Raw genomic sequence first — 27,711 nt, 5'->3', positions numbered from 1 at the left:
TGCATTTTCTTTTACCTGACTTGAGTTTACTCGGTGGAATAACAGTCTGTGAGCTAAAAATAGCTCACAGAAATAGAAAATGTTTTCTCCTCAGCTTTGTCCGTATTCCTCACTTGCTGCATGTTGAGCTGCTGCTCGTTTCTGTGGCAATTTATGTTGAATACCCCATGGAGAACTAGCAGGTGGACCAGAGATCAAAGGTTGTTTGCTCTACTTAATATCTATGGTATTTCTCAACTTTCAGAACTGAACCAAATCAAACAATCATCCAGGAAAAAGACTGTCAATTGGCCAGATAAAATCCATGGTCTGTGGGAACAATTATGCAAAATCCACATCTTTGAATAAATCATGGAGGGGGGCACTGAAACTGCAGATCTTAGATGTTTGATACAAGCTATGGATAAAACTTTATGAAATTACAGTCTTTGATGTCATCTTAATCTTTAGCTGCTTCCTCATCTCACTTGTGGGAAACATGGCCTTAACTTTCAATTTGTTGTGCTCTTCTCTTTCTAAAAAGATCAGTAACCTCCTTAATATTCTCCTTGGGTTTTTTTTGCTTGAATGTGACATATTTATTTGTCAAAGACAGATGTCCAGTATTATGAAATGTCTAGCCTAATATCACACTTTTTTTTTTTTTTTTACATGACATGACATTAGAACCGAACAATTTTCAGACATGAGTTCTGTACCTCTAATCATCTATTGACAGCTGGGATTTATTTTAAAAATATGTTAACTAGAGACCGGAGCAGTTTAAGAACAGTTTGGACCTAGTAATATAGGAGTCATAAGAAGAGTCATTTCCTTGTTCTGTAAGTATTTTTTGACTGGTTTAAGCAGTAAATACGCAGCCTGATGAGATGTAAGCAAAGGTTTCTCTATGAAAACAACCTGTTTGTCTATTTGGCTACATCTATGACCAGAAGAAAGTTAGTGCTAGCGAATTTGCAAATTCAAATGCTACAAAAGGATGACTTGGTCTGCTTCCCTGATGTTTATGGTGCTGTAACTCAAAAGTTATTCATTGAAAATCAGTGGAGATCCTTGAGTTTCACACTGGAGAGACATTTTCAGCTTTAAAGACATAACCAAAAATGGGCATTCCTAACAGAGCAGAGTATGCTAATACTAAAGTCCAATTTTTGTTATGCCGTCCTAGAGAAGGAAAACCAGATCATCAAAACCACTAGTGCAACAGCATCATCCTGACAGGTTAGTGCCGGGGACCAGTACTAGCAGGGCAGGGTTACGTGCAGTCCCTGCCTGTATTGTAACTAGTCCTCTGCCACATTAAGAGCTATTGATGGAAGGGTGTGTGTAGGAGGGAATATAGACCATAAAGTGGTGAAAAGGGGAAAAAATTTCCCAAATCCCTCAACCCCAAAGCAGAAATACAGCCTGGGCTGTAAGGACTGAGCAATGCAGATTGTGCATCCTCTTGAGGTTCAGCAGGGAAATGTACTTGTAATTATCGCTATTACCTGGTTATGCCACTCAAAATCAAAAGGATAATCTTGAACTAATAAGTACAACAATTTGCATATGTAAAGGAATGAATCATATTAACCCAAATCACGCCAGGGAAGCGATTCCATTTCTGACTGCCTTGAAGACCCATTGAGCAGATGATGGATGTTATAATGGTCTCGTCCTGATCCTGTTAATAGTCCTGTCATTGGGGGCTTGAAGTCAGCTGACAGAGAGGAGAAAATCAAGTGGGTGGGGAAATCTCTGCAAGATCATGGTACATGGGAATCTCTGGGAAGCTTTGAGAGCCCCAATAGAGGCTTCCCCTAGCTCTAATTGAGCAAGCTTAGAATGAGAGGCACTGAAAACTGCAACAGGGGAGGAGGAATAAAAGGTACCTTTGAGGAGGAGAAAGGAGTACATGAGGGAAATCATGAGAATCCACTCCTGGGGGCTATAAGACTCAAATTCATGCTGTTTTATGCAAAAGGAGCACAATCTAGCTTTTTATCAGAGAGTTTCAAATACATGACAGCTTTTAACAGAAGACAGCAAAGGCTAAAGAATGAAAAGAAAGAACTCAACCCGCCAGTCACTGAATTTAAACTAAACTAAACTGGTGAACCCTGTCAGGGAATCTGTGCTCAGAAAGGAAATCAGGGGACCCAAGGTCTCAGGGACTTTTGACTTGAGGAGGAAAAGCAGGTGTTTATGAAACTGCAAACGCCTCTACACAAAAACCTTGAGTCTAGCAGAAGTCACTTTCTGACAGCATCACTTGGAAGGAAGTGTATTTGCTTTAATTTGAGCAGTGTAACCTCCTCCACACTCAAACCACAGAACCTCTGAGCCTAATTCAGCTTCATGAACAGGAAACAGTGTTTTGGTTTAAGAATGTTAATTTTTTGCCTTAGGAAATTGTTGGTTCAGTCCTTATTATAACCAACATGAAAGTTATCACATATGCATGGTATGTAAACTGAGAAGACTTTGCATATTTGAATACTTTAATATTGGACCAGGGTGTTGGCACTACAAGGTGATTGGAAGAAACCTCAGTTTTTTTCAGAAAGGTCTGAAATGCAAATCTTAGAAATCAACAAGACTGAGATGAACAGTGAATCTAGACTTGAATGTTGGCAGATTTTCCAATAATACTTTCCCCCTCACTTTAGCACTGTTTTAATTTGGCATCCCTGAAGATTATGAATAGCTAATTCACAGGTCTACTGACTTTACAGGCATAAGGGCTATAACAACCTGCCAGCTTGATCTCTCCTACAAAGCAAGCAAAAGGACATCCCTGTATTAATTCAAGTCTAACAGTTTAGTGCCAAGAACTTAAGAACCTTTGAACTGGGTTAAAAAAAAGGTCTCTGTAGCCTGTGCCTGTCAGTACTCAGTCTCTAACAGAGGTCATCTGTGTACACTCCAGGAAGCACAGGTGTAACAATGCATACATAGAGTAATCCTTTTGGTAATGTCCTTTGATGACAAGTTTTTTAAAAACATTGCATCTCTTACAAGTTCAGATGGCAAAAAAACCACCATCAGCCTAAATTGTTGCTTTCATGTGTGGTGACAAAGTTAAATCTCATTTGAAAGGCAAACTGAATACCAGAGAGAAAATTCACTTTGGAAGATAAACTTATCTCCGAATAAAAAAGATGGTATTTTAGGGTCTCAGACACATTTAGCTTTCCTCCTACCGAGGACCTTGTGTTGCAGAGATTTACTTTTTGAAGAGATGTAGAACAGACTCCTGTGGAAATAAATGAGGGTGGACAACCTGGCAAGGACCAGAGAAAAACCATCAGCACCAGGTTTTCCTCTCTTGCTGACATGGCATTTTGTTTGAGGTGAGTCACGGAGCAGGCTCTGACTAAAATGATGACAATCATACAAGAAACATAGATAAAACTGAGCCTGGTCTGTTGGAGTCCTAACTTAGACATTTAGGTCAGATTCTTTTAAGCCAGTTTCTATGTTCCTACACATGATCTGCTTATTCAAAGGTCCCTTCATAGTCAGTTTATAGAAAAAAATAAAACATTTTTTTGGACATGATTCCTCTCTTCCTATAGTACATGTCTTAAACAGGTCAGTTGAATCACTCCTTAAAGTGCAATTCTTCTTTTTATCATGAAAAATGATTTTCCAGATATGTAGACCTCCACACTGTGGCTGTCTCTGTCTTCACACTATGTCTGCTGAGATAAATCCCACCCTCAGATGCTTCTTTTCCTTGATTTGAACAAAGAATGAGGTTATGGAGTGAAATGACCAAAACAAGTTCCAGTTCCTGGGTAGTCACAGAAGTGGTGGGAAGCTCAACAGATCGCTACAGGTACCCCCTGCCCCTAAAGTCCACAAGCTCCTTCTAGCTTGGTGAGAGGGAGATTATCTCACAGAGGCAGCAGTGGGGAGAGACCGCTTTTTCTTCCAGACATCTGGGTGGGAGTCAAGCCGGTTTTGGTTTTTAGGAGGTATGTGAGGCATATTAAATATTACCTTTGCTGTTGGTATTAATCACAAACAGAAGGATTCAACATAAATGCATGTGTTTGATTAGAAGTAGAAAGGACTTTGCTTGCTTAGAAAAAGTTTTTATGTGGTATAAATCTGATGTGTCTGAGATGAAATGCAACTATTTGATTAACTGCAAGGAGTTTGCAGGGAGGCGAAATGATACAAAGTTCAGACCTAAAGGCAAAACAATTAGCATAGTTGTGCAATCAGCCGAGCTTTTACAGTTGCTCTCCACACACTTGGTTGGGCTGGAGTGAACATGACCCCAAGGGCTCAGGGCACAAGGTTCCCAGCGCTACAGGCAGCGGGAGGCTTTTGGGCAAGAGCGAGGACACAACAGCCTACGTGCCAGGCACAGATCCAGACCATATTGTACTCTCTACAGGCCCAAAGGTCCTCCAGTGTATTGTAGTTTTACTCCAGAGGAATGTGTCTGAGCTGAGAAAATAAGCCTGTTCTGTAACTTCAGGTATTCCTCTCTGCTGTCACTCTGAAAAAGTCAGCATGGGTGTTAGAAGCTAGAGGACCAGCTCCTGAAGGCATGGGAGGCAGAGAGGAACTTGGCTGACAATCTGCCCATAGTCTGGAGGCTCTTAGAAATATTTCAGGGAAGCAAGTGGCTGAGAAGCATCTGAAGGGTGTTGTTAAGCTGTGTTGCCTGGGTTCTGCAGTGAAATGGGAGGATTAGACAGAGGAAGAGCTTTGGGCCCTAGAGCATAGCTGACAGTCAGCAATGAGGACCACAGGCATGGAAAAGTCTGCACCTATCTCTGGCCACCAGGCAGTGCAAAGGTCCTTCTCTCCCACTCAGCAGAAGGGAAGCAAAGCGGCCCTGGCACCAAGGGGAGGCTGAGCACGGGCCAGGAGAATACTGTAGCAAACCTCCTCAGTGAAAAAATACCCACCAGCCTGAGGTTTAGCCGAGGCTGCTGTCTCCAGGTAGGTTTGCTAGAGAAGACCAAGCTTTAGTGAAGAACAACAAACAAGAAGGATGAAGTGCTGCCAGTAACTGTTTAGTCTGGAAAGGTTTCGAACTAATTTGTTTTCTCTTCAGTAATCAACTTAGGAAGCACCTGAGTCAGTCTGGGAGGTTTTATTGATCTTAGCAGAACAGCCCATTGATAGGGAAAAAAATATTGGAGAAAAATAGACATTTCTGCCATTCTCAATTCTTTTTTCATCAACCTGTTTTCACTAGCAATAGCTCTTTCTTTTACTTACATGCTATTTTCTTTCCAAAACACCATTATTTTCTTCACCAAACACTGAATCCTTTACTCTGAAATAATCTAAATATTTTCTTTAATGAGCGTAAGAGATAACAATGACTTACGTTAATCATTAGTTGGAACCATCACAGAACAAGAACTCAATGCCATTTAAAAAGCACTTAATGCATGGACTAAAGTTTGTCATCTCACTAAGGAGCATAAGATTATTTGGTGATACAAGTTAGAAAGGAAGCATTATCCCTCTGATGAGATTGTGCCAGAAACCAGGAAGAAATGCTTTCCTTTGGAACACATCACACTATTTGCACAGTCTAAAACATGTCTTGGTTTCTATTTCTTATGCTGAAAACCATAGCACAATGTCCCTTTCATAGGTGACAAATTAAAAAGCCCACCCCAATCTTAGGACTCTCATTGTTTCACAAGCATTACTTTGAGTCTTTCCAGTGGCAATGGATGTCTCGTGGCTTGATGGCCAGTGCATCAGACTGGATGGTGTCTCAGACTGGGAAGTGGGCCAGTTTCAGAAAACCAGAGAAATCATAGACAGACTGGGCTGAGACTTACAGTTTTCCAGATCCCATCAGCAGACTCAAGTTCATCATTGATGTGACCAGACCAGGTTGTAATCAAAGCTGCATAAAGTTCAGGAGGTGAGAAATTAATAGGGAAGAAAGGAGAACTTGGGCTGTGGTCATTAGCTAAAGCAGAAAAGAACTTAAACGGCAAAACCAAATGATTAGGCTTAATACTAGGGAAAATATTCTTGTCATAAAGGTAGTAAGGCATGGGGACATGCTGCCTGGGAAAGCTATGAAGTCTCTGCCATCAGAAGTTTTCCAGAAAAAAATGAGTCTTTTTTTTTTAATAAGTGACACAATAATCCTGATGCTGCCTTGGGGCAGGAGACAGACTGAATTGTCTCTTCTGTCCTTATTTACGTTGCACAGTTCCCTGCATTTACAATCTGTCTCTGTCCTTGGAGCTTGTAACAGTGCAGTTACACTGATTTACACTAGTTGGGGGATTGGAATAACATGTTCATGACTCATGTTCTCATGCCATCAACTCCTGAGCAGCTTCCCACTGGTGACGACCAAGCTCAGAGTCAGACTGCAATATCCAGTCTCAAACAGACAGGCAAGTGAGCATGCCTGAAGGTAATGTTTTATTGCAGTGCAAGGTTTTTGCTGCAAAGTCCTCTCTACTGCTTGAGTACGGGTACGGGAAACAAGCAGGCTGACATTTGAAAACCTGAAACTGCAGATCTTATTGATCTCTTGAAACTATGAAAGGATTGAAGTGCAGTACACCTGACAAATTGAATGACATTACTAGTTGGTGTAAGACAGAGCAGCTCCATTGACTTTGTTGCTGATTTATCACAGTCTAGGATTTGACCCACTGATTCCTGAATTAAATTTTTATATATACATGAACTATTTATACCGTATGAAAAATCAATACCTTTTTATTGTTCATCTGATTTAGGATGGATAAAAGGAATATTTCAGTATTCTCCAGGGTTAATGCAGGGGGGCCTTGAATGATGAAAGACACAATTTTTTTTGAATGGAAGAAAAATTTCAGGACAGAAAGGAAAGAGTGTAATTTAAGCTAAATATCCTTTCTATCAATGACCTGAATAATAGATTTTTTCACCAACTCATGACAAAACATAAAGTCCTTTAAGAAGATGGCATATAATTCTTTATTTCTCTTTAAGAAAGAGCTATTAATTTTGAAAAATCTTCTTTCTGAATTTCTTTGCATTTTATAGGAACCATAAAACCTCCAAGGAGTTATTTGAATTTCAATACTGTCTCACACTTTTATTAAAATATACTCTAACCCTCCTTCAGTAATTAACATGAAGATAGGGCCCTTATTTCTAACAGCTGAAAGATCTCAGTTATTTCAGATTTTCCTTATGTGTACTTTTGATTAAATAATTACTGGGTAAGGGCATTAACAATTTGTCTATGATAGGGAACATATCATAGATTTCCTACTCATGTTTCTGCAGTTTATGCTTTTGCCAATGTGTTTTATGAGTATTTATGAAAGATGACACCTTGAGTTAATAACATAAAATACCTACTAGTTTCATAATCATCACTGCAGTGCAGAAAGCTTAGAGTTACAGTAGTTCTGCATTGACGATGTCAATAAATTTACTGCATTGATTTCCTTAGGCAAATATTCCCAAAACATACACTACTATATAACCTTCTATTGTGCTTTGCCTACACATAAGGGTATCAAAGCCTACGAACATGCAGAGTAGACTTTAAAGCTGACAGCGCAAGTCATGCTGTTTCTTCTTTCTTGTTTCCCTGTTGTCCTAATATTAGAGCTCATTTAATGTTGGTTTTTGTAGACATACGCTTCTGCACAGTCCCTACAGTACGAAGCTGGTCTGCTAATGGTCTTTACATGACAGACTACATTGTTATCTATATTAAAGATGATGCAGAATGCTGCTGCTCCTAGCGTAGAGCAAGAACTGAACACTCGTGAGCAGAGACTTGCCATGTGTGCTCTCCCTGCACACACACACAATCTACCTCTGTCTGGCAGAGCTTACTGCTCTCTTGCAGGACTACCTTTTTTGTTCCTGAAAGTTGTCTGTTTTTCCCCTCTTCCCCAAGAGAAGCATGTTGCTCTCTGCTGCCGCTGCCTCTGCTTCCCTCACAAAGGGAGCTGTGGAAGCTCTGCTTTGCTGGCAGATGTCTAGGCGGCCACGTAGGGAGGCAGATGTCTGCAGTACAGAGTGCTGCGCTGTAAGATCCTGGGGTAGGAACCCTGAGTGCTGTTCAAGTCACTTAGAGAAAACAGAGGGTTGGAAGGAACCCTGAAAGGTCTTGATCTTCCTTTGCTATTACGCAATTCAGGATCAACTTTACTTATGTCTTATCTAACTCATGCCTTGGCTAGCTTGTTTTCATACACCTTTGGTGATAGGGACTTCCTAGACTTCCCAGCAGTTTATTCTGTTGCTTGACTCTCCTTACTGTTAAAAGCTTTTCCTAAAGTCTAGTCTGTTTGAAAATTTAAGCCTGTCACTTACCTGTGATAAATCTATTTTTTCACACCTCTAATTCTTCTTGTTGATATTCTCTGGACTCTTGTCTCAGTGATTTATTTTTCTTCTTAAAACATTATTCTCAGAACTGGGCACCATACTCCAAATGTTCCCCTACTAGTTCTGAGTTGAAGATAATGTTTACATTCCATATTTTACAGACAATATTTCTATTTATTAACCCCAGTAGGAAATTTCCATTTTTCACAAGAAGTGTGATACCACGGTGCTCAGCCATGCTCTTCTTCTGACCTTCTGTAGCCTTAGATCCGTTTCTGTTGCACTGCTACCTGGCCTGTTGCTCATCATCCCATATTTGTGGTAATACCTATGTGAATAATTTTATGGTGAGCCTACTTTCCTCCAAGGGTTATTTTGGGAGCCAGAATCTGGCAATATTAAAGTGTACCTAATCTGAAAAAAACACATTACTTTCTGAATCTGGGAGGACATGATAATCAACTTAGCTAGCAATAACTCTCTGTCCTTTACTTATACAGCAAACAGAAAGTCAATTGCACATCAAAATATTGTAAAAATTAATATGTAATAGTAGTCAGCAATCAGAAATAAATTTTAGAAAAAATCTTTGGAGTCAGGTAAAATCAGGACCCCTTTCATAGACTATTACATAGAAGTGTATAACTTCACAGAATAATATGACTTAATTAAACATGGAGAGTATTTGGAATTGATACAGATGGAGGATGCATTCACATTAATCTTATTGAAAGAGTTTAAGTTTTATTTTAGGAAAAGAGCAGTACAGAGAGTTCCAGCCACATCTTGAAGTCCTTCTGTTATTGCTGTCATGGAAGTTTTGCTCGAGAAAAGACTATATGCATTTCAAGGGAATTACTTTATTAATAAATAAACATAGGTGAATTAGTACATGTAAAACAATTTTGGCAGAGATAATAATGGAAACAAAAAGAAAAAATATTGAATGGATTAGCACACTTAATCAGTCTTAGGTTGCTTAATGAACAATTAGCCTAGTGTTTAATCCCCCTGGATCCATTTGTTTTTGCAGCTCTTAGCCTCTAAAGATAAACACAGGTGATTCCAAACATGCTTTTGTTTTTGAAACTATTTATATTAGTATTACATTGTAATAATTGGCCTGGAAACCATATAAATGGGGATGGACAAAAATGGAACTTGCTAGAGCACCTATTACTTGGTGCTTTAAAAGTGTTGCAAAAAACTTGCAGCACTCTGAAATAGGACTGAGATGACTCTTGTTGATTAAACATAGATGACTATTTACACAGAAGGTCTTTTTTAAGGCCTTGGGAACACACTGTCGACTATCCAATAACTGGTAGTACAATGCCAGGCTCTGCTGACACTGTGATCAGATAGTGTACCATAGGTACTTAGCTCACTTAGCACGAGCTAGATTGAACAGACATCTTATCGGATGAGCACTCAGGCTTGCTGAATGCTGAATGCATATCTTACCAGTGGGTAGAAAAAGCATCGTGCTGCATCCCACTGGTGGCCTGAATGTGCCTCCCTGTGGCTTTCTGTCTGATACCATAAAACTCTCTCATGGAGACCAACCTTCCCTTTCACTCAATGTAGCCAAACAGTGCTGATTTAACAGTTCCGGTGTAACTGAGTTAGAGGTTAGAGGCAAGGAACTACTCTCATGCATAACGATGGCTTGTACTCTGGTAAAAGTCATGCCAGTTAAAACTTCAAAGCAGCTGCTTACCTGTTCAGTGGGAATTCAAGGCTTGGAAGTTAATGGTTAGGAACTAAGAGTTGGACTGGATATATTTTAAATTTAATACTGCATGTATTAAAACAAATGTTTTAATTTACTGAGATATATTTAAACAACATGTTGATTAGTTTGAAGGCTAGAGGAGACGGGTTTTTTTTGCAGTGTTAAGGTACTTCATGAATCGCTACAGATACTTGAATGAATGCGCTTTTTTTTTTTTTTTTTTTTCTCTTTCCTTCTTTTTTGAGGCTTTCTTGGTTTTGGTAGCACCTACTACTCTCATATGCATAAACCTAACAGTTGCAAAGGATTCTTTAAGAAGCCTTTGGTGCAAGTACCTGTGGCAGCTCCATTAGGACCCCTCTGATGTTACCCATGTCCTAGCCAGTTTGGGATACATTCTGAACTTGCCAGGGAAGAGTTTAAGTCTTAATAAAAGAAGAGAAATTAAACAAGAGAGGCAGAGAGTGTGTCTAGGGGGCATGAAATTCTGGATTCTCGCCTAATGCCACATTCATCAGACTTAACGTAGATGAACTCTGTGTGGGTTTGCCAGCAGCGAAGTCAAACTTCTCATTTGAGACTTCCTGATGCATTGCTCTGCAGTTTTGATACTGAAAGCATGAGCAGCTTCTGCCTTTTTCATGGGTCTATAGCTGCAATACCCAAGTGAATGCTAATCCCATATTTCTACCCATCACAGCTCTGCGACACTCATTGCTATATTTTATGCTTAGAGTTGGTCTGGAGGCTTCCCTTCTAAAAATGCTCCCAGGGAGCTCTTCTTGGACTTGTGGACAACAAGGCTGCTAGCTGAAGTTAGTGATCATGACGATCATTTCATGATAAACCAGCTAAACACGATACATGCTGAACAATGCACCAGTTAACCATCCCTTCATCTAGTAATGACTGAACCAACAGAAGCCATCGCCCATACAGATCCCTCTGGCGAAGTCAAAGCAACAGGCTGTTCAAACTACCCAGGCAATTTTATTCTGAAATGTTAATGTGGATGTAAAGGCTGACAATTCTTTCATTGGGGTTGTATGTGTTTGCAACCTAGAAATGACCAGAAGCAGTCAAGAAAAAAATGTAGCAAATTTGAAAGTGACAGGACAAGGACATCACTATGGTTCTGTGAGGCTCCTGAGGGCTTTTTGGGCAAAATTCTGTCTGGAGTGAGGCTTGGAGAATGGAACAAAGAAATAGCACAAAGGATTTCTTTGAGGAATGTTGTGTTCAAGACAAGTGAAGTCAAGTCATTCATCAGTTGTACTCATCTTTTGGGTGTGGGTCCAAATGGGCAACTGGAAAAGGTCCAAAGGAAAACAACAAGAATAACAAGATTCTTAAAAAAGCACATGGCTAAACCAAAAGCAGTTATTTCATTGAGTCAAGAGGAGATGACTGAGGAGTACATTACAAAAATGAATGTTAAAAAGTAAAATCGAATCCCTTTGCTATATACAAGGCTGAAATGGAAAGTACTAAATTGCTTCCAATTTCCATAGCAGAGAGGATAAGAGTGATAAGCTTAGTTGCAAAAAGTGGGATTTGATTAAACTTTTGGAGACCTTCTGTCCATAACAACAGTGAAGCACAGGCATTTGCCATTCCAGGAGGCTGTGAAATCTCTGTCATTGCAGATTTTAAGGGAATCCTTCAACAAATATTAATTATAAACATTTAGAGATAGTTTATGCAGCCTTTGGAGGGGGAGATGGATCAGATGAAGATTATCTGTGGAACTATAAATGCTGATTCAGGAAGACGGAACATTGTGTACAATCTTTGAAAATGAAGAAGCTTACATAAAAAAAGGCCTCTTCCTATCCATTTCTACCATAATGGATACTGCACACTTTCAGGATAAGTTTTAATTGGGACCTTGTGCCCTTGCCAGGAAATCACAGGGACTAAGATAAACTACTATTATCTGCAGCTGCTGCCTGGACATTGATTTAAGGTATCTAGGTCTAAATGGAGCTATTTGCCTGCTTCCTTCCTTAAAACTGATGAATTTGGAATAGACAGACAGATTGAAAGGAGCACTTGGAGACTTGAATACGCCTTCCTCCTTACAGGCCAAAAACCCCAGATGAGTGACATTTTAGGGAGCAGGAACATCTCCCAGAGATGAGCAGACGACAGGGCACTGCTGGGTCATACCACTCCCTGCTGCTACAACTGGATGCTTCAATTTACATTTCAACCTCCGGCCAAGAAACTTGGGCTTTAAGTCATCTCCTAGCTTCCAGGAGCTGGTGTTACATCCAAACTAGATTCTTCTTCCTTTCTTCATGCTGAATAATGCCACTTGGAATACGCTTATCTGAGCTTGATACTCAAGGTATTAGCATTACTCTGGATTCTGGGAAAAAGCGTGGTCAGATTGACTGATATCGATGAGAAATTCATAGTCCTTAAAAACCTTCAAAGATGTCAATGAAACAATAAAAAGAAATCAGTCTTTCCCTATTCATCAGAGGGCTCTAATGCTGTTGAAGTGCCTGGCATGTCCAATAGCCTTTCAAACAATCTCTGAAAGTGTTAAAATAAAGACACCTTTCCCACATTATCTTTCTCTGCCTTTCACAAACGACAATTCTTTTAACCTCCTTCTCCCCTCTTTGTTTGCTTAGAGGATCAAAGCTTTTTTATTTATTTCTTTTTCCTCCCAAACAGTTTCTGGAGTGTTAAAAAGCACCACAAGTATACTGAGTTTACATTACAAACAAGTTAAAATTCCCAGTCTGTCAGAGCTTTTCTCCTAGGATACCAAGAAAAGCAAACTTCAGCTAAACTGCACAATTAATCAGAGATCACTTCTGAGTGAAGAAGAAAAGGTGGTTTTAAGCAGATCTTTTCTTGGAGATTTGAAGTCCACTTCAGAAAGTAAAATTATTATTCTGTGAAAGTTATCTCATTTTATTTGTATTCCTGGAGCTACCTCATTAGGTCATCTTCCCTTTTAACTCATAAAATTATTTTAGTGAATCAACTGTGGGGTTAGCCATACATAAATACATCCTTATTGACAGCTACATTGACAAGTGAATGGATGAAAAAGGGCACGGACTGTATGTTGTTTTAGCTAGGACAGCACTCGGGTTTGTTCTCTTTTCAAGACCATGAGGCAGACAGCTTATTTCTTGGTTATAAAGAAAATGCTCTTTTTTCAAGGTAAAGGTATCTTGTAATAATGGTAAGATAAAGAACCATGTGTTGGATGGCTTAAGAGCTGGACTAAACAGACTCGGTGTTGATTCACCATTCCCGCACAGACAGTTGCTGCCCTTTTCACAACTTTTGAGAGCAAAGACTAGCCTGATAACTCAACCTAGTGCATCAGTCCCGTGTAGGATGGGTTTGCACCTTTTTATGAAAATGTTGACCTCATTGTCTGTTATTGTCAGGGCTCTTCTAAAGTCCTGGTGGTTGCAAGGAAGAAAGTGAGCAAACACAATTAAGAGAGCCCAACGGAACACGCTGAAAACTGTTGCAAAGTAGATTTGACAAGTGCACTTCAGTGTGTCTTTACAGTGTTTGGAAAAATATGCTGAGAGGAATCCTATAAACTTTTTTCCAGTAAAATGTCGTTCTGTGGTAGTATTTCATGGACAAGTATTTTGTAATGATGAAAAGCAGACCCTTATTACTGTCTATGCAAATAATGTGCTGTACAGAGCAGCATTGTAAGGTATCCTTTTCGTACAATTTTGCTGAAGTTTAATCCAATATTACAATGATGTCCCATGTGAGTGGTTTTTTTTCCCCTGCTTTTTACAAGGCAGAGTTAAATACTGGTAAAATGAATCTGTTATAAGGTAAAAATCACAATCTTTCATCTGTTGTATACTGAAACATCTGGAATCTTTTACAATGGAACAAAATTAGGTATTAGTTGACGTACAGTAAAGATGTCTTTCTGACTGACAGAACATTAGTAAAAATGCCATTGCAAATCTATGATAAAAAGCCAAAAAGTCTATGGCCATATTCTCAACTGGTGACACTCAATCAAATAATCTCACCAAAAATTATAATGAGGCTTTTTGAAAACTCCCTCATCATGGCAAGACCAATTATACTTTTTCTTAAAATAGCAACTTTTAAATGTTCTTGCAGATAAAGGCAATTTTTGACATTTCTTAGCCATGTGAGCTAATGCAAGCAATCAATCTGTTTTTTAACACCTCAGAACCGGAGTCTAGGTGTCTTACTGCACAATATCTTTATCTTTCATTTTACCTCCATCCTTTTGTCTGTTTATCTGTTTGTTTTGGGGGTTTTTTGTTGGGTTTTTTTTGGGGGGTTTTTTGTTTTGTTTTGTTTTTTTTTAATGAATGTACACAGAAGTGAGGAAAAAACCCAACATAGTATGAGTTCTGGAAACATCCCCCGAATTTACTTCTTGATTTTTGTTGGATCTCTGGCTATGTGATTCTAACACTAGGCCAGTCAATTTCTGCTAAGCATCACAAACGTAATGTAATATTTTCAAACAATAGCAGAACAATGTCTTTTCATGCTTTCCTAATATTTTTTTCACTGGGTGATGCAACCACTGTGGATGAAATTAAAAACGAAAAATCTAAAGACATGATAATTAGAAAATAATACAGAAATTGCTAGGCAGTAAGTACCGGATCAAAAAAACAGCACAGCCAAAGACGTCCTATAAAACATATATGTAGAAATGTTCACTCAAGCACAGCTGCAAGTTTCACATCAGGAAGGCATGGCACATACGAGCTGGAGCTAGTATGGGATCTCAGGAGCCTTAATCACAGCTACATTATATCAAAAAGACAACAATCTTGATGCTGTGAGCTGTACTTTAAAACAGTCAAGAACTGCAATACATAGTCTACATAAGATAGCCAAGGTCAATAAGATCAAGGGTGGTCTAGGAAGAATACTACTTTTCTGAAGTGCTGCATTCTTCACCAGGGAGGAGGAGTGCATCTAGCCTGCAGGATCTCTTTGTTCCCATAGTGGAGGACTGGGGTTGCCTGAGAGCTCCTGTACCATCTCGGCCCTGCTGTTATGTCCATACAGTCACACCACTGATGAAACAATATTTAGGGATTTTTAGAGTTGAAAATATTTAGGAATAAATTTTGGGATAAATTTTAGGAATTTAGGGGTGAAACTATTGTGTAAGATTTCTAAACCCTTTTAAAATAGTGTCTCATCCTATACCTCATAGGTTGGTGTCATGGTCATTGGTTTGGCCACACAGTATTAGATGAAAATTGCAAACCACTAATATCCCAGGGTGCTAGGTTTAGCATCTGACACATTGGTTTTGCTGGTTTACAGAGTGGCACCATACAGTCAGGCAGCCCCTTGTTGACCCTTGTCTCAGTCAGCCTCTTCCCAGGGCTAATTCCAGAGAAGCATCCCATTGCTGCCCTATCTCAGACTCAGTAAATTGCCTGCAGCACCCACCCTTGCAGACCGCAAGGTAGTATGTCAGTCAGCCTAACAACACGGGCTTTTGAGGACCAGCCACCACAAACCAGAGAGGCTGAGGCTCTGCAGAGCCCCAGACGATGCAGTTACGTTAACCTCTCCAGATACAGCATTTAGGTAACACAAAAATTGCCCCTGATTTGAGTGTGGACTCATTAGTGGAGCTTTCTGTGGGAATGGGAACTAATGTATGAGTCTTACTATATTTCTCAGCTGAGAGTGCACTCAGTCACTATATCCTGCACGCTTTCTTTTTACTCTGTTTTATACCAGCTTGTCATCTTCTAAACAAAGGTTTTTCACAGTTTTCAGGTTCCCTTCAGCTCCTTCCTCCTGGCAAGCCCAGGCCCTGCTTCCTTCTCTGTACCAGTGGGAGGCAGCTTCCCTGCACCACACAACCCTTTGATCCTCTTCTTTTCTTTTTTTTTGGCAGTCCCTGCTTCCAGCCTTTGCCTGTGCTTTTCCTCTAATTTCATATCAATCCCATCCCTCTCATTTTTCTTCCCTATTTTATTCTTCCCTTTTTTACTCTCCTCCAGCACCCTTCCTTTTCCAAGAGCAGCCCTGTTTCTTCTCACCTGCATTCTCTACCTCCCCTTCTCAGTATTCCCCTTCTCAGGCACCCTGTTCCTTAAAGGGTGCTCTAAGCTAACATTTTCTTCCTTCTTCCCATGAATACCTTCCTTTTAAGACACTAATTCTCCTAATACACTTCCGACCTATGAATTTGCTGCCTTTGTGGTCACCCGCTGAGCTATTGACTTCATTTTCCCTTGTGTGCACTTGCTTGGTTTTCCTCTGGAATCTGAGAACTTCTCCACTGGCTTCCTAAGAGACCCCGTCAATCTGTTTCTGCCTCCTTTGTTTATCTTTCCCCTTCCTCCTTTTCTCAAGGATATGCTTCATTTGTCAATGTGTGCTCACTGTATTCTGATACTTGCTAAGTTTTCTTGGTCACTATGGATTTAAAATCCTTACATTCCACCTCTCCACCTAGCTTCTTTAACTTTCCTATTATTTCAAATTGCCATGGAAAAAATCAGCTTTATGACATTTTCCCTACTAGCTCACCCTTTCCTACATCTCTGATGCTGTTCCCTTCCATAGTCAGCATGCCTGAATGCAATCCTCTGCTGGGCTGAAATTTGCAGTTACTTCCTCCATAACATGTGCAATGTTTTGCCCTGCTAGTTGGATCACAGGGTAATATCTAATCTCTTTAATGAGAATGTCTTCTTCACCACCTTCACCTGCTTTACAATCTCTTCATCCCACAACTGATTTACCATTCCATATACCTTTCCTCCAGCTTGAACACTCATCTGAGTGTCTTTATTGTTCTTTCTTTCCTTTTCTATCAAGCTATTTTCTTCTCTTTGTTTCTCCCATTTTGTCCCCTACAGATCTATTTTCCTCAACCTTTTTTTTTTTCTTGACAACTTTTCTCCTCTATTCACTTTTCTAATGGAAAATTTCAATGTGTCACAGTATCCACCAACAGCCTGATTCAAGTTACCATTTCAGCCATGAAACGTTCATCAAAAATTCCCTCTGTACATACCTTACTTGATGCATATTTGATATAGTTTATATACTGGTCATCATTCTGTATCCCTTTGGATGTACTGGAAGAGGGACAGAGTGCACGCTCAGCAAGTTTGTGGATGATACCAAACTGGGAGGAGTGGCTGATTCACCAGAGGCTGCGCTGCCATTCAGCCAGACCTGGACAGGTGGGAGAGCTGGGCAGAGAGGAACCTCATGACGGTCAACCGAGGCAATTGTAGGGTCCTGCACCTGGGCAGGGACGGCCCCGTGCACCAGCATAAGCTGGGGCTGACCTGCTGGGGGGCAGCTCTGTCTAGAAGGACCTGAGAGTGCTGGTGGGCAGCAGTGTGCCCGTGGGCCAGCAGTGTGCCCATGGGGCCATGGGGCCAGTGTGATCCTGGGGGGCATGAGGAGGAGTGGGGCCAGGTGGAGGAAGGGGATCCTCCTGCTCTGCTCTGGTGAGGCCACATCTGGAGTGCTGTGGCAAGTGCTGGGCTGCCCAGTTCCAGAGAGACAGGGAACTGCTGGAGATGGTCCAGCAGAGGCTGTGGAGGTGTTGAGGGGACTGGAGCATCTCCCTGGTGGGGAGAGACTGAGAGAGCTGGGGCTGTTCAGCCTGGAGAACAGAAGACCGAGAGGGGATCTTACCAATGCATACAAACATCTTAAGGGAGAGTGCCAAGAGGATGGGGCCAGTCTATTTCAGTGGTGCCCAGTGACAGGACAAGGGGCAATGGGCGCAAACTGCAACACAAGAAGTTCCATCTGAATATGAAGAAAACCTTCTCTGCCTTGAAGGCTAGAACAGGCTGCCCAGAGAGGCTGTGGGGTCTCCTTCTCTGGAGACATTCAAACCCACCTGGATGTGACTGTGCAGCCTGCTCTGGGAGAATCTGCGTTAGCCAGGGTTGGACTAGATGGTCTCCAGAGGTCCCCTCCAAACCCGACCATTCTGTGATTCTGAGATTTTCAAGGTTAGGGTCATCAACGTTATCAAGGTCAAGCCATTTGTGAGACTATAACATGTTCTGAAGGAAGGCTGCCTCAGTAACTGGGGTTAAGACCATGCCTTCACATGCTGATAAGTTGGGTCTTAGAAGGTTTAGGAAAGCTGTTACACTGCTACTTTTTTTTTGAGACAAGCTATTGATTTACATGAGGAGCCCATATGTTCCTATATAAGCAGTACAATTGCTGACTACATAAAAGCTCCCATAATCTCAGCAGCGCTATGAACAATAGCATAATAGTTCCTACAACATAATTTTATATTTGAGGCCCAATATGAGATAAAAGCAATATAGTTCTACAGCCTTTTTCTGTGTAATTTGCTATAGCTCTCGTAAAATTATGTTCTTTTTGATTTTAATAGTGATTTGCCTCCTACGAAAATTTGCTGCATTGCTTTGGAAAGACAGCTAGAAACAAAGCAGTATATTCCTTGCAGTATTTTAAAAAACCTGAATATCCCTGAAATAAAATGTCCAAAACCCTCAGAAGACAATAGGTCAGCCAGTAAATTCATTGAAGTCACACAGTGATTCTGGGCTCACCTGAAAAAAGAATGAATTACACTAATCTGTAATAGTTAAAACACTTCTAACAATGAACTGTGGTTTTGTCTCAGTGGAAATACCTGACAATCGCACTGAGGCTGTTCCTAGACATCATTGTGCCCAGGAGGAAATGCTATTTTTTTGTCATTTTATTCCTACTACTAAAATAAACTTAGGCTTTTCAAACAAATCTGTATTTTCATAAAATGAAATGCATCCCAGATTTTTCTGCCAGTGAAGGGCTAGATTATCACAGTGAAAGTTGGCCTTATTAAGTCCACAGCCAGAGGCAGTCACAGGCAGAGATTTAGGAAGATGGTACCAGCCAAAGACTATGCTCTTTCTCTGCCACTTTTGGAGCCCAGGTCCACCACAGTTGTGCTCTGGACGTTCAGAGCTGCCTGTGGGAGCAGGGTGGCTAATCACCCTTCTGGTCACCCCTTCTCTCTGGCTGTGGGTACCCCTCCACTGCAAATGCAAATCACCTAGGGATTAAAGCACAACCTTATTCTCCACACTAGTAGAGAGCGAGAAGACAATCTTCTCTTCAACTCATTGACCTGGACTAAGTTCCTGATTAAGCTTTAAACCAGCTGTCAGTTTTATACCAACAAACAGAAAAAAAAGCCAGGCAGCATTACATGATCTTCTTCACAAGAGCTTATATAGCTTACTGCAGTTATACATATTCACAGACTAACAGTAATGCTGGCTGATCCTGGAGTGTGTCAAACATCCCCGTCCTGTTCTGTGACATCCTGAGAGTGATCGTGTACCTAGCATTTTATCAACCTGAAAAATTTGTACTAACTGCTCGATAGCTATACTACAAGTTGGAGAAAACAAGGTGCAGAAATCCTGATAAATATTTTATGGGGCTTTGGAAACAACTTTCAAAAACTGAATGGAGAGTGAAGTCCCTTCTACAGGATGCTGTTGGCAAGTTAGACAGGCTTAGACAGGGTCTCACACTTTGTAAAAGCTCTAGGTTGGATTCTCAAATCACACTGATAAATCAGATTTTTGTTGGGTACACACTTCGTGCGACCCTACTGGATTCTTGTGGACCAACAAAGAATTTAAGCCACCAGATTTAAAGGTAAAATTGCAATTTGACCCTGGCGTAAGTGACATTAGAACCAGGCCATTCAGGTCTTCTAGTATTCTATATGGGACTGTGCAAGCTTTAGAATAATTTATGCTCTGTAGGACAACTCCACAGGAGAGTTGTGTTTGCACAAAACATCCAAATAGCTCTTTCTTTAAGTGCCAGTATATCTCCTTACACTTTCTTAATTTCCAGATTCAGCTCCACTTATGTAACACAGACTACTGAACTGAATGATACCACTATTTGTAGTGCATTTCTTTGCTTTTGGCTTTCCAGTCTGATTTAATACTTCGCTTTGTCATAATTTAATTAAGTATAAAAACATTAAGTGAATCCAGAAAGATACCTTACCTCTGCATCTTGCTTTAGATTCACTCTTTCAGTGATAAAATTAGAATCTTACTCCTAGACAAGTCATCAACATTTGCCTAAAAAACTATTTGTAGAAGCTTATAAGTAGGTCATCAGCACAAGTAACCCAGACGAACATCCACAGTGATTAGAAAAGCATCTCAGCTCTGGGACGAAAGTCTTATTTTAATGTACTTGATACAAATGCCATTTTTCTTGGTTTTAGTTTTGGAACAGTAAAGCAATTGGTGGCTTTTCTATTTTGAAGTGTGTTTAGTGTTTTATATGTAATGCAGGACTCCAGCAATACTGAGAGTAGCAGTGGACGGCATCCTTCTTTAAAAAAAAAGCAATGAGCAAAATAACCACAGGAATTAAAAGTATGAAACACTCTAACAGAAAACAAATTAGCTTGCACTGCTTTTCAGGTGGTAAGTTTATTAGGAAGGATTGCATGTATTGTTACTGATTTCACTCAAAGAGTGAACATTAAAAAAGTACAATTTTCCTACTACCCTAATTGTGAGTAAAAGTCACCTAATGTGTAATTTTCCCCAATATAACTGGGGATGTCGTATTTTCTTGTAACACTTGCATTTATCTACATAAAAAACAGCAAAAGGTGTCACAATGATTTAGCTGTATCTGAAGAAAATGAAAAAAAGTCATTTTCCTAAAACATGTATTTGATCAGGTGGGTTATGTGCTTTTCAAATTGTTTTCATGCATATTTAATCAATGTGAGACATATGCAAGCTGAAATAAGTAAAGGTCTGTGTCCCAGGCTGTTCAGTTTCAGAGTCTTCTGATTGAGATTCTTTAAAGCTGAATTAATTATTTTAAAAAATGAACTAAAATAACCTTCAGCAGGTGGCATAAACCGAGAAAAAGCCAAAGAACTCACAAACTGCCAGCAAACACTTAGTTCAGTTCAATACAGTATCAGTAAGATACCTAGTTTTTCAAGAATTGCTTGGTTTTTATCAAAATTGCTGAAAACTGGGATGTATGGGTAAAATGATGTATGGAAATACTACAATAACCTGGGGGGGAAAGCCCCCAAATCCAACGCCCCCTACCCCCCACCCCTAAATCCTCCCTACACACTGGCACAGAGAGACACTTTGTCACACCCACATGTGTATCTCAGCAGATATGTGTGCCTGGCACACACAGAGATGAAAGATACGTACCCACACACCTCTAGGTCTACACAGAGTAAAATAAACACTGTCTAGGAATAAAACCACATTCCTATGGATTTATACATATAACGCATCTGTGTGCATCCAAGCAAACATAAGCATAGATACACACATGTACACACCCAGAGACATAGGAACACAGGCAAGGCACATACATGGGCACAAGCAACTCTAGAAGCACACACATATACCTATACAGCTAGATGAATACTCACATGGACAGATAGTTATACAGACATACATGAGGAACAGTTTACATTGTCTCTATCATCCCTGCTAATTTCTCCTTTCTTTTTGAAGCCTTCCAATTTTAGGATCCTGGAGTGAGCCAGGTCCCTGCAGGGAAGATACCTCAGGAGGAGCAAAGCACTTCCCGTTTCTTTAAGGTTTCTTCCCCACCTTCTCCCCCTCTCCCGCAGCAGCAGATCCAGGGAGATGAGCTAGGTACCCAGCACGGCTCTCCCAGCTGCTGGGTTGGCACTCTCCACCCCACCTTATGAAGGGTATAGGACGGCAAGCTAAAGATCTCCTTGCTTCACCCCCAAAGCCTGCCTCTGCAGGAACAGAAACCTCTGGGCAACATCTGGACACAGCTGCCTTGCCTTGGGCGAGCTAGCCCCCTTTCTCCACCCCTACCCCCTACCCCCCTACCCCCCCCCCCCCCGCCAGCTGCAGACTACAGGGGTCCCCCTGCACCCTACCTGCCCTCTGCAGGTGTGAAAGCCCTGCGCCCCAGCCCCAGCTTCTCCTGGCCCCTGACTCCTGTCAGCAAATCGTTTCGCAAACCACCAGCTCCAAACTTTTTCCCTGGCTGCACAACCCGCAGTCCTCCGGGCAGCGGCTGCAGCTTCTCCGGAGGGCAGCATGGGGGTGGTGGGGGGTGGTGGTGGTGGGGGTGGGTTGCGGGCTGCAGGGACCCGAGATGCTGCAGGGTGTGAAATGTGAGGACTGGGATATGGGATGCAGGAATGTGAGGACCGCGATGCACAGCTCCGAGATGCCAGGATGCAGGGAGCAGGATGTGGGATGAAGGGACCCAGACCCGGGATACCAGCCCCCAGCTCCTTACCGTGCAATGAAGGTAGGTCCTGGCGAGGGTCTCCAGCTGCTCCCGGGCATCGCGGGCCTCTGATGTGCTCGTTAAACATCCACCGGGGAATCTCAGCCCCCAAACTTGTGTGAGCTGCTTCCGTCTGGGAACAGTCACGCTTTCTCCCCCCCACCTTGGATCGGATCCCGATGGAAACTCATCAAGGCCTCCTAAGCGGTCAGAGGTAAGGCTGGGAGGGAAGGGGGAGAAAAAGGAGGGCAACGGGAGGGAGAGACTGCGATCAGCAAGCGATGGCCCCCTTCTCTTCCCCTCTCCTCTGGAGCACACGCTTCCCGTTCCTCCCAGCAACTTCGGCTCTCCTTGGCCAGGCAGCGCCTGGTACCAGCTCTGTCAACTGGGGGCCCTTTTCGCAGCCTCGCATCTTTCTAGATTTCCTCTGCTTTCCGGGCAAAGGGGGTTGGTGCAAAGCTTTAGATTAGGAGGCGACCTAGAGTTGCAAAGACAAGGAGGGAGAGCCGGCTGGCATTTGCAGACTGCTTCTCCCGGTGCTCGGGGCGTGCGGTAGCTCTGCAGCCGGCGCTGCGCGGAGGGGCTGCCTGAGGTTTATTCCTACCGTTTATTCATTTACTGCTTTTTCTAGGTCTAACTTTGAAGCTGGTTGCCGCTGTCGGCGCGGCGGGCAGCGAGGCTGTGGCGAGGAGCGCTCGGACGGAGGCAAGCCGCCGTCCCCATGCTGCGGGGCTGCGCTCCCGCGGCTGTTTAACTGCGTGGGCAGGAGCGCAGCCCGGTCCCGGGGGGGAGGACACGGGGCCGGGGGGGGGGGTGGTGGAGGGGAGGGCATGGGACACGGGGACGCTGCTGTATCCTGGCAACTCCGCATCCTTGCCCCGAGCATCCTTCCCCGCAGCGCCGTGATTGGACGGGGCCGGAGCCGGGGGATGGGGGGGGGGGGGGGGGGGGGGAGGGGGGGGGCGGGCGGGGCCGGGACGCCCCTCCGAGGATGCTGCGCTCTGGCACTGCGACTTGTCGCATCCTCAAAAAGCCGGGAGCGGGCAGCGGGGATGAGAGCAGACGGGAGAGCCGAGACGGTTCAGGGTGTTGTATGACCGTCCTCCTGCCTTCTCTCTGCCAGGTGGCTAGATAAATTTCCGTCTGCTCTACATCTCCTAGAAAAAGAATGTATTTGTGTGCATATACACGCATACCCACATCCCAGATATACAAATATATGTTTTAACACATAGATGTATGTAAGTGAACATATATATTCTATACATGCTACCTGTATTATCTATATTCTTTATGTTCCCTCTATATGTTCTAACTCTCCCATATGGAAAGACAGAAGAAAACCAGTTACTGTGGGAAGATCATTTAGAGTGCAGCAAAGCCGGATGCAAAAGGAAAAAGCAAGCTACTTTGTGTGTTCTATATGTTTGAAAACCAAAGGTTTACATTACGTGGACTGTTAATAGGAGGTCGTGGTCCTAAATGCGAGAATTAAACACCATGAGGTGAGTGAGCCATAACAGTCAGTGTGTTGACTTCAAAGAGGGTGAGTTTAAGCTGTGCTGTGCGGGGCACTGCTGGTATTACATGTGGCTTCATTGCTTATTCTCTGCTATGGGGGAAAGCGAGCAGCTGCTTCCTGCTGGTTGGGTGTAGTATGGAGAGGGTGTCCGTAAAATCCCAGTACCTCCCTTTCCATCACGGCTTCGATTGCGACACTAAATTTCTCACCCCTAACTCTTCAGTAGGGAGAAAGCCATCATCCACTTCTCCCCAAATGCTTCTCCCCACCATCAGACTTGCTCTCAGCCCAGCTCCACGCTCATGTACCATCAGTGCTCATGTAAAGCAAGGAAAGAGGCACCGCAGTCAGGAGCTGCAATCCTGCAACTCACATGGGGCCACTATTGTTTCAGCAGCCATGGTTCGGTAAGGAATTAAGCTAACGTAAAATGAAATAAAACAACGACAAAAACCTCTGTTTCTGCTTTTTAATATTTTATGTTATTTAACATCTGCTTACTTTTGTGGTCTACCAATTAACTTTGCTAATTTTATAAGAGATTTTTTATTGGAAGCCAAGGACATTTGCCAAGATGTGCATGTTAAACTGATTCATTAAGTGCTTCAAGGTTAAGCAGGGAGCAAAAGGAGAGTCCAGTTCCTCTCAGTTTATCCTACTGTAGATTGGATTGAAATGTACATGAGACACTGCAGTAACATCAGGCTAAACTGGAGTCAATATGGAATCAGTCCTATGTCTTTCAAATCATAGCACAATTTAACAGACAGGTCTGGAACAGTCCTTTCAGTCTTGCAGGTTGATTGCCCAGAAAGACGAATGGAAGGAAGGATCTGATTCTGCATTGACTTGCACACGACAGTCACGGCTTAAAGTGAGTATGAAAATAACTTTTTGGTTGGGTAAGATATAAAACCCACTGTGTATGAAATTGGTCACCACAGGCACCAAGTGGAATTTGGATGAGATGTATTGCATGATTTGCAGCAGGCCACTTAGGGGCAAGGAGGTGACTTGGGCATTCATTGCTTTTGCTTCAAGAAGCATCCTTTGCACCGATAGTTCACTCTTTTTCCATGCCTGCTGCTGTGCAACGCCTGATAATGATCCCTAACACTGCTACTGCTTGCATTTACACCTGATTTATGGCTGATTTATTATACTGAGAAGCAGGAAAACAAAACTGAAGAGCTGACCAAGCTAAGCTGTAGGCAAAGGCACAATGGTTTCTTTCCCATTTCCTACCAGTGCTGTTCCTCAGGTGGTTCTCCCAGCAAATTGGAGTCTTGTTTTAGCCACAGAGGAACTTACTCCAGCCTTCCAAAGCAGGATTCTGGAGACCTTATTTCAGTGTATGACTCTGGCAGAACCATCTTTATTTCTGTAAGGAAAACAACTTTGCCTTGATTCCCTTTTGGGATAGTACGCGCTACATCCAGAGGGTATTGTGAAGATGCCTGAGCATGTGCCTTCAGCCAGTCAGATGCTGACACTTACGGGTACACGCAGTGTTACCAAGCAGGGAAATCCAAAGATCTCAGCAAAGCTCTGTGCAAAGCTGTGTTTGGGTGTTACTGGGCAAAGTACTCACTTGAGGCTAAACTGCACCTTACGCTACACTTGATTGTAGGCATACCCATGGTTAGATGCGGCAATTGGGTAGTACAAGTTCTGCCAGAGGACAGCTTGGAGAAAGCAATCAACAGCCCTCAGTGTCTTTGACCTGGATCCAAAGAAGAAGTCTTTATATTAAATGTATTTGTTTATTTTCTGTCTCTGATGCAAAGATGTTAAAACAGCATTAAAAGTTTCTGGGATAGGAATATTTTGCCTTTTTGATTCATCTATTAGTGAAGTAATAGTTACAGCTACTTAAAAGATAGATTCCTTTCAGATTGAGTTCCCGCATCACGCAAAATTGAATTTGTAGAAAGCCTGATGAGCAGAAGAATTTGTTTTTATAAAATTTATGAATATGATTAATTAAAAGGCTTACGACCACAAATAAACAGATGCATATCTTTTTCTTACATGGAATTTTAGCATAAGTGTCAAGATTGTACACATGGGAACTTTCTAATTTTACATTTGGTGGCAGGATACTGTTCCAGCAAAACACTTTGTAGGGTTCCCTAACTTGCTATAAGCAGCTGTTTTGAGACACGCTCAAGTTATTTGCTGATAAAAGCCTGAAGTGATGCTTTAGAAAAATTGCAAGTATGCATGTACAGCCAGTGAGTGATCTATGGATTGGGCCCAGCCAACCTGAATAATTCATGAGGCCTATGATCTTTCCTCCTTTCCTGGGCACCTTACAGAAATGGACAGGGAATAGGGCCATGGATCAATGAGTTTTTTCTTAGCAAATTGCTCCCTGCCACTAAGTTTCCAACAGCTCTGCAGATGCTTTCATTGTGTGTGACTGGGCATAATCCCATTCTGCAGCAGCTGTCCCGAGTTAACAGTGTGGTCATCACCACAGAACCAAGCCTGGTATATCTCCACGGTTTGGGGCACACATCAGTAGCACCTAGACATGATATTGTGCTTGTTCTTCTTGAAGTCTGCCAATCTCAGTGTGCAAAACACCCATTGGAAGGAAAAGGAGGGCTACTCCACCACTTTTGGGTAGCCACAGGGGTCTAGATATGTCTTCCCAACACTGTGGCCATGGCAGTCTCCATCTTTGGAGACACAAAATCAAAAATTCATAGTGGCTAATGCATAGGTCAACAAAGCCCCACGCTGCCTGTCTCATCCCTGCCTGCCAATTGTAGGTGCCATTGACATACTCCAAAGAAACAACTCAGTAGTGCAGGGCTTTCGGAGAGGCATGTGTCCCCATCTGGTAACCAGATCCACAGCTATGAAAAGTGTAAGGGGTGGTGTCACTCTGACATGCTTAAGGGCCCCATGGGTCGCTGTGGAAAATTAAGCACTGTTGTGGTGGGCAGACCCTGGCTGGGCACCAGATGCCCACCACAGCCACTTGTCACTGCCCCCTTCAGCCGGGAAGGGGAGAGAAAATACAGCGAAAGGCTCGTGGGTCAAGGTAAGGATGGGGAGATCACTCAGCAGTTACTGCCATGGGCAAAACAGGCTCGACTCTGGGAAATTAATTTATTACCCACCAAATCAGAGTAGGATAATAAGAAATAAATCCCAAACTTTAGAACACCTTCACCCCCATCCCTCCATTCTTCCTGGCCTCAACTTCACCCCTGATTTGTCTCCATCTTCCCTCTGAGGGCACAGGGGGACGGGATGAGGTCAGTCCATTACACACTGTCCCTGCCGCTCCTTCCCCCACAGTGACAGGGCTCCTCACACCCTGCCCTGCCCCAGCCTGGGGCCCTCCCACTGAAGATGGTCCTCTATGAACTTCTCCAGCATGGGGCCCTCCCACGGGTGCAGCCCCTCAGGCACAGCCGGCCCCAGCCAGGGTCCCCCCGGGGTCCCCAGCCCTGCCCCAGCCCAGGCTCCTCTCCCCATGGGGCTACAGGCCTTGCCAGGAGCTGCCCCAGTGTGGGCTGCCTGTGGGTCACAGCTCCTTTGGGCACCCCCTGCCCTGGCGTGGGGTCCTGCAGGGCTGTGGGTGGGGGTCTGCTCCCCCATGGGCTCCATGGGCTGGGGGCACAGCCTGCCTCACCATGGGCTTCCGATGGGTTGCTGGGGCATCTCTGCTGCGGTGCCTGGAGCCCTCCTGCCTCCTGCACTGACCTGGGGGGCTGCAGGGCTGTTCTTGCACATATTCCCACTCCGCTCTTCCAGCTGCAATTGCTTTTGTGCAGTTTGTTCCTCCACTGCTGAAATCCATTGTCCC

At 42.8% G+C, this 27,711-nt stretch overlaps 1 protein-coding gene across 1 annotated transcript in view; it reads right to left on the bottom strand.

The window, feature by feature from the left end:
- GRM3 (glutamate metabotropic receptor 3) overlaps positions 1-23,125 on the bottom strand; it is a 113,834-nt gene extending 90,709 nt beyond the window's left edge. The window contains exon 1 of the mRNA XM_005240171.4: positions 22,376-23,125. The gene's annotated coding sequence lies outside the window, so the exon portion shown is untranslated. The remainder of the gene's footprint in view (positions 1-22,375) is intronic.
- Positions 23,126-27,711: the final 4,586 nt, after the last annotated feature.

The sequence above is a fragment of the Falco peregrinus genome, chromosome 6, assembly GCF_023634155.1.
Source record: "Falco peregrinus isolate bFalPer1 chromosome 6, bFalPer1.pri, whole genome shotgun sequence".
Taxonomy (NCBI): Eukaryota; Metazoa; Chordata; class Aves; order Falconiformes; family Falconidae; genus Falco; species Falco peregrinus.
This window is presented reverse-complemented; position numbering and strand designations above follow the sequence as displayed.